We start from the raw sequence: 7,114 nt of genomic DNA on the forward strand, positions 1-7,114 counted from the left end.
TTAAAATCGGCTGTATAGTATGTCTGTGACGCCCTATGAAATGAGCCCTGTTTAAAGTGCGATAACATTCTGCGCTATAATCCATGAAAACATACAATAACAAATACAAGTTACTGTAGCCAATGGAAAGGCCACAGGAGTTGTATTAAAGCAGGTATATTTGACTTAACTTTAAGTCTTGAATATCAGAGCACTAGATCTAGACTGACCTGAATCAGTCCTCTGTAGGGTCCTGTGGAAGGAGGGGAGTTGTTTTCCCACCACAAAGCCCCTCTCTAATGAAGTCCAAATTAAATGAACCAGGCCTGCCTAACAGCTGCCTAACAACCTCAGAGGGAAAAACAACCAGGGGATCTATAGCTCGTCTCCACAAAGGCACCAGTTAGCATCTCCGCTTGTACCTTCTGATTTGCAGCCCTTTCAGAGATCTTTTAGAGGTGGGTTTATAACAGGAACAGAAACTAATACCTGGGGCACTAAATGACTGAACTCTAAAAAAAAAAGGTGCCTTTGTAATCTAAAATATGGAAGTAAAAATGATATTATGCTCTCCGAGCCCATGACGTACACAGGTAACTTCTGAATTCATTTACTTGTAAATTTCATTTTCATGTACGTTATGACTAAATCCAGGGGCAGAAATGGCCTTCATTCTTTAAAAAAGCAACTTCTCACCCTAGTGTACAAGAACACTGCCCAGCCCTGACGAATAGCATTCATCTGGAAAGCCAGACACTCTCCACGTGCAGAGGCCTCTCCACATAGCCTGCCCTGAGGGGGGCCTCTTGTTTCAGTCATGTGCCAGCACACACACTGTGTCCCTGTGCTCTGGAGGGGCAATGGTGTGTGGAGGCAGCCTGGTCACTCACACACACACACACACACACACACACACACACACACACACACACACACACACACACACACACACACACACACACACACACACACACACACACACACACACACACACACACACACACACACACACACACACACACACACACACACACACACACACACACACACACACACTCGAACTGTCATACATCTATACGCACCCACATTGATTTTTAACTCCAGAAGAGCAGCACAGCTGAGAGAGGACTGGGTGCTGATGTTTTGGCTGACACTGATTGGCTGCTGAGGTTTTGGCTGACACTGATTGGGTGCTGGAGTTTTTCATTGCCCGAGGTGCCTTTGATCCGGCTAGACTTACAGCATTCTGCTCACATAACCCCCATCCTCTCTAAGCTACATTGGACACCGGTCCTGTCCCGTATGAAGTTCAAAAACCTGCCGTTTCGACTTAAGGCTCTGCATGAACTTGCTCCTCACTACCTCAGTGAACTCCTGACCCCATAATCTCCCTCTCTCTCTCGCTCTCAGGTCTTCTCACAATAACCTGCTCGGTGTCCCGCGCAACTGACTCTCCACCTTGGGAGGCAGGGCTTTCAGTGCCATACACTGGAATTCTCTTCCTCAGTCCCTCTGTGACTACATAGAGGAGGAAAAAAGAAAAAAGCAAAGCGACCTTGGTTGTTGTTTTGTACATTAGCACCAATCAAATGCCCTGTGAGGTCAGAACTCTAAATAGTGGTACACATTTTAACTGGTGAGTGGTGCTTCATCAAGTGGTGGGCAGGTTTTAAGAAAAGCCTGTTTTGGAAGGAAAACCAACCTGTTTTGGAAGGAAAACCAACCATTGACTCTGAATGCTCTCAACATCAAAACTGGACCCAAGTTCAGGTTAAGCTTAGTTTTAACTGTTATCCTAACTTAAGCTGTCTGTATACCGGTAGTCACATCACAAAGTGTCAGATTTGGCACCAGTCAGCCAGACAGCCCAGCAACATACAGAACTCATCACAAAAGGCAAGGTAAAAGGATTCAACATACAGAACTAAAGACAAGGTAAAGGCTTTAAATGACAAAATAAAACAAAAAAACACAGAGCCCTACAATGTATTAAATTGCAGATTGTCCTGCATGAACCGCAAAACAGCTTACACAGATGAAACTGTGCATCACAATCTGAGCAAGCAATCTGCCGGATGTCTCAGATGTTTAAGTGAGGCCCAGGCCTCCTTCAAACACCACAAGCTCCACTCTGTGGGTGATAAACATTAGCTGAGTAGTGTGGGAATCAGCTGGACGGACCTCAACTCTGACCGATGGCACTTTGGAAAAACCATTCAGTCAACCTCTCGAAATTGGACATTGATCCGTTTCCAGGTCAGAGAGTGTGTGTGTGTGTGTGTGTGTGTGTGTGTGTGTGTGTGTGTGTGTGTGTGTGTGTGTGTGTACACGTGTGTGGCTGCAAGCCAGGAGCATCCTATCGTACATGGCATGCACTTTTTCTGGTTTCAGTAGCTAAGCGATGAATAAAACCGCTCTTAAAAAACATTGGTTTCCATGAGAGTACTTTGTCAAACAAAGCACTCTTAAAAATAGAGGGTTTGTTTGTGTGTGTGTGTGTGTGTGTGTGTGTGTGTGTCCCTTCACCCATTCGGACATACATATAATGGGCCCAGAGTGGCTTCGCTCCAGATTGGATACTACTGAGAGTTAACTATGAATCCTGTTTTGTTTTTGTCCCTGCCACTGCATGTGACCAAACCCTAGAAAGAAAGACTCCCAACTAGGGTGACCAGACGTCCGGATTTAGGCCGGACAGTCCGGATTTTCAATGCCCTGTCCGGCGTCCGGCACAGCATCAAGCCGGACGCATATTTGTCCTCCTTTTTGGAGTTGCACTGGGCCTAAAGAGCCGTGCTCTAGAATATTTAGCTGGAACAAATGAATGGCTAAAAGCGGTGTCAAATAAATATCTGATAGGCTTAGGTTAGGTTCTAACCCTATATCATTGGTTAAAAACGTAAACGTAAGGCTTCATGTGCTGGCTACGTCATATCTACGCTGCTGGCTACATTGACAGAAAGTTAACACATAGAAGAAAACATGCCAAAACGTCAGACGTCGTTCAACCCAGAATGGACAAAAGCAGTCGAGACTCCTTTCATGGCTTCTGCACTCTCTGTCGCTGTGATTTTGACATAAGCAGTCAGGGTAAAGCTGCCATTGAAAGACATGCGGGAACAGAGAAGCAGAAAAGTAACAGGCGTGCCGCAGGTAGGCTATCTCTTCGCTAAACATTTTTTTTCGAGAAGGTACGTTGCCTTTGGATAACAAAATCTCCGCTGCTGAGCTGTGTAAGGTTTACCATGCTGTAAAGTAAAGTACCAGGGTGTAGACTGCGGCGTGAAGGTGGACCGAGAGATATTTTGTGATTCGCCCATAGCTAAGGGGATGATGTGTGGCCGAACTAAAGGCCAGGCTTTGTGTGCGAATGTCCTAGCGCCCTACTCTGTCTCTGTAGCCTACAGTTACATACAGATCACAGCAAAGCAAACAATTTGCCCTTTTCAGTAGCAACCGACGCATCAAACAAAGGTACAACCAAGTGTTTCCCAATTGTACTGAGATATTTGTACTTTGAGGAAGGTGTACAACATGCCCTGTTGGATTTTTACAGTGACAGCAACGACACTTCAGAGGCTATAACAAACCAGCTGATGGCTAAACTGGAGATGTCTGGTCTAGATGTGAAATACATAAATAATAATAATAATAATAATAAATTTAATTTGTAATGCACTCTTCATTCAGAAGAATCTCAATCTCTATACGTCTGCATATGCATTCGTTCAGATTAATCTAGATGTCAAATACATGTCTGCATATGCATTCATTCAGATTCATCTAGATGTCAAATACATGTCTGCATATGCATTCATTCAGATTCATCTAGATGTCAAATACATGTCTGCATATGCATTCATTCAGATTCATCTAGATGTCAAATACATGTCTGCATATGCATGTATTCAGATTCATTTGTCTGTTTATTATTTATGTGACCTGTGATTTAATTTGTACATGTTAAGTCCACAAATGTTATGCTTTGTGGCACTCAGCACTTTAAAAGATTAATCTCAGTGGTCAGTTTTTGAACACCACAATGTATTGAATAATACAAATACTGTGAACAAACACTTTTTGACTCTTCAAGAATATTTTTTCCTATTCTGTTACACACACATCATGTATCAATCACACAAAGTTGTATTATAGAGGGGAGCACGCCAGAGTCCTATGTAATTATTCACAGCCTCACGAAATACCGCATAGTGTCCTCCTTTTTGGTGTTATGGATATGGTCACCCTACTCCCAACCCACCCCCCGCCATGCTGTACGAGGACTTAGCGTGGTCTATTAATCAAGCTCTTGAGGCATTAATTAGCATTAACGTAGGTTGCCCGATGTACATCTATTTTTTTTGTGGAGGGGATGCTGAGATTAAGTGTTCTTCTGCCAGCCTTGAGACATAGCAGATGTTATGAGATAAACAGAGCGGGCCTGGGCTTTAAGGCCCGACGTGAGGGGCTCTGTCTAGACGCTGCTTACTTCAGACATACCCATTCCTCAGTGTCAAGTCTCACAGGGCTCAACATGGAGGAGAGAGGAAATATCTTACACAGGTATAGCAGAATATTTACACAAAATGGTAACAGGGAAATGGTTTCATGAACTCTTTTAACAGCAGAGTCAGCTTTGTATAAACAGGAAGCTAGCAAGCTAGCTAGAAAAGTCCTGAGAGAGAGAGAGAGAGAGACAGAGAGCAAGAGCGAGAGCCAGTGCGAGCGCGAGAAGGAGACTTTGACTTTAAAAACCCTATTTAAAAACACCACTGGAATCCCACTAAAAATAACCAGTCTATTTGGCCAAACCTAGCAGTGTGTCTGCAAACAGTGCTCTCTCCAATCCCTGTGTGATTCCTGTGGCCGATGATGAAAGATGAAAAACAGGAGGCCCTGTAGTGACAGAGTCTGTCAAACAGAGTGGTGGAGGGAGGAAGGAGGGTAGAGGGGGGCAAAGCGCAGCGCAGCCTACGATCCTGTTCTGTGCCATGTCTCAGCCCAGCGGGTCGTGGGCAGCCTACGATTCTGTTCTGTGCCATGTCTCAGCCCAGCGGGTCGTGGGCAGCCTACGATTCTGTTCTGTGCCATGCCTCAGCCCAGCGGGCCGTGGCTTACCGCACCGCTAGCTCATACCCATGTCCCAAACTGGAGCTAAAAACAGGACACTATACGGACAGTGGAGGGCACTGGTGGCTGCTTGACCTCATTCTCATCAGAGGACGGACCTCAGTATGACCATGAAGGGATTTGAGGTCCAGAGATTTGACTTTCTGAGTGCTCTATTGCTCTGTTCTTTCAAGGTTAAGTCAAGTCTGACAATAACGGCCACAGCAGCAGCAGCAAACTGCCACATAATATTTAGGTTTGCAGTAGGAAGCCAGCTAAGAGACAGGGAGTGGTACAAAAATGTCATTATTCACAGGAAGGGGATGTCCTAAAATGATCATAAGACACACGTAGCGCTAGGAAAATCCTTAACGCACCACATGCTAACACTGTGTTCTAAATCCCAGGAAGGAAATGCAGACCAGAACATACAGAGAGACCTGAGGGAGGACCAGATAGAGAGGATAAAGATCGCAGAAAACACACTGCATCCTGGGTATCTAGTTCACATGTCAATTAGCAGGTCTCAACCCCTTGGGGTCGTGTATGATGTCTGGATTACAATCACAGTGGGCGTACTCTATTCATAGACGTCTGGATTACTCTAGTACTCTATACATAGATGATTCAGGAACTTTATTTTCCAGGATTAACAGACTCGTGAACGACCCGTCATCGTGACCACCAGGCAAGTACTGTGGACTCAGCAAAAGCTGAAAAACATACAAGAGGTGGCGCCTGGGAGCCATTTAATACCCAATTAAGCCCCAATACCTCACATCAAACATGATTGTGTCAAATGTGATTAGATGCTGCTGGACTAGTGGCTGCCTTAGTCAAGCATTCACGTGGACTACAGACAGAACACACACACACAGACAGACAGCCTGACTGAGAGCGACCTAGAACCAAACAGTGCTCATCAAATCCCAAACCACCATTGTGGTTTTTAACCCACGCAAGCCAGCACGGCGCCATGCAGCACGACGGTGCGCCTCTCAGCACGACGCGTCTTTGACGACGGCGAACTGAGCTCTTAAGCCGAGTGCAGCAGCTGCCATTCACATCAGCCCTGCTAATCCTCTTTTATTCTGATGACGGGGAGTCCATGCAAAGGGACGAGGAAAAAAAAAAAAAGAAAGAGAAAAAAAATTAAAAATTAAAATATAAAATCACCCAGACCCAGACCAGGCCCAGCCCGTCTCCCTGCTGAGATCAGACTAGACGAAGAGCAGGAGGATGGGGGTGGAGGGGGGGTTGTTCATCACACATTAAATCCAGAAATAATGCCCACCCACTTCTCCACCCATCTCACTGCGCTTCCGTGGCAACAGATGGCTTGGAAACAGTGATGCTGTTGGCAGAGTCAGAGAGACCCATCCTAGAAGTTTAACAGCTTGTCAGACAAAAGGCAACAGAGTACGGTGGCCTCTCTGGGACATTTCAAATGTTTGTATCTGCAATGCCTCACTTCAGCTTTCCATCAGAAGACTGACATAACCAGGACATAAACAGGTTATGACAGACACCATATGCCGCCATCAGTCCTCACTAGCCAATATCTGATGATATCACCATCTTATGTTCCCAATACCAGTACCTGTATTTTTGGTTTTCAGACATGTGTGAGGCCTAACTAACACTGTATGTTACGTATTAGCCACCACTGCATTAGCTTTGAGCTGTATGCCAGTTCCTGATAATGACAATATGACCCAGCTAGATCACTGGACACTGACATGTCCTAAAGCACAACAGGAAGACAAGATAGATTTGTATGCCATGGTCATGTCAAGTCTTGTAACAGAGACTTCTGGTAGAGTTTGTTTCTTCCCGCAGAGAAAAAAAAAAAAAAAAAACGTCCAATCAGAAGCCGTCATTCAAGGCAGGCAGGAGAGGCCATGATGCTCTGCCTCCATACTGGAAAAGGGGGGCATGTGTTTACATGTGTTACAATGGAACTCTGTGCTCAACAGAAAGAAATGTTACGGTTTTGCCAGCACGGCCCAGTGTTATCACAGCAGGT

At 45.2% G+C, this 7,114-nt stretch overlaps 1 protein-coding gene across 2 annotated transcripts in view; it reads right to left on the reverse strand.

The window, feature by feature from the left end:
• Nucleotides 1–7,114, reverse strand: part of slc9a7 (solute carrier family 9 member 7) — a 46,507-nt gene that overhangs the window by 19,024 nt on the left and 20,369 nt on the right. The window lies entirely within an intron of this gene.

This window comes from Clupea harengus, chromosome 10 (genome assembly GCF_900700415.2).
Source record: "Clupea harengus chromosome 10, Ch_v2.0.2, whole genome shotgun sequence".
NCBI lineage: Eukaryota > Metazoa > Chordata > Actinopteri > Clupeiformes > Clupeidae > Clupea > Clupea harengus.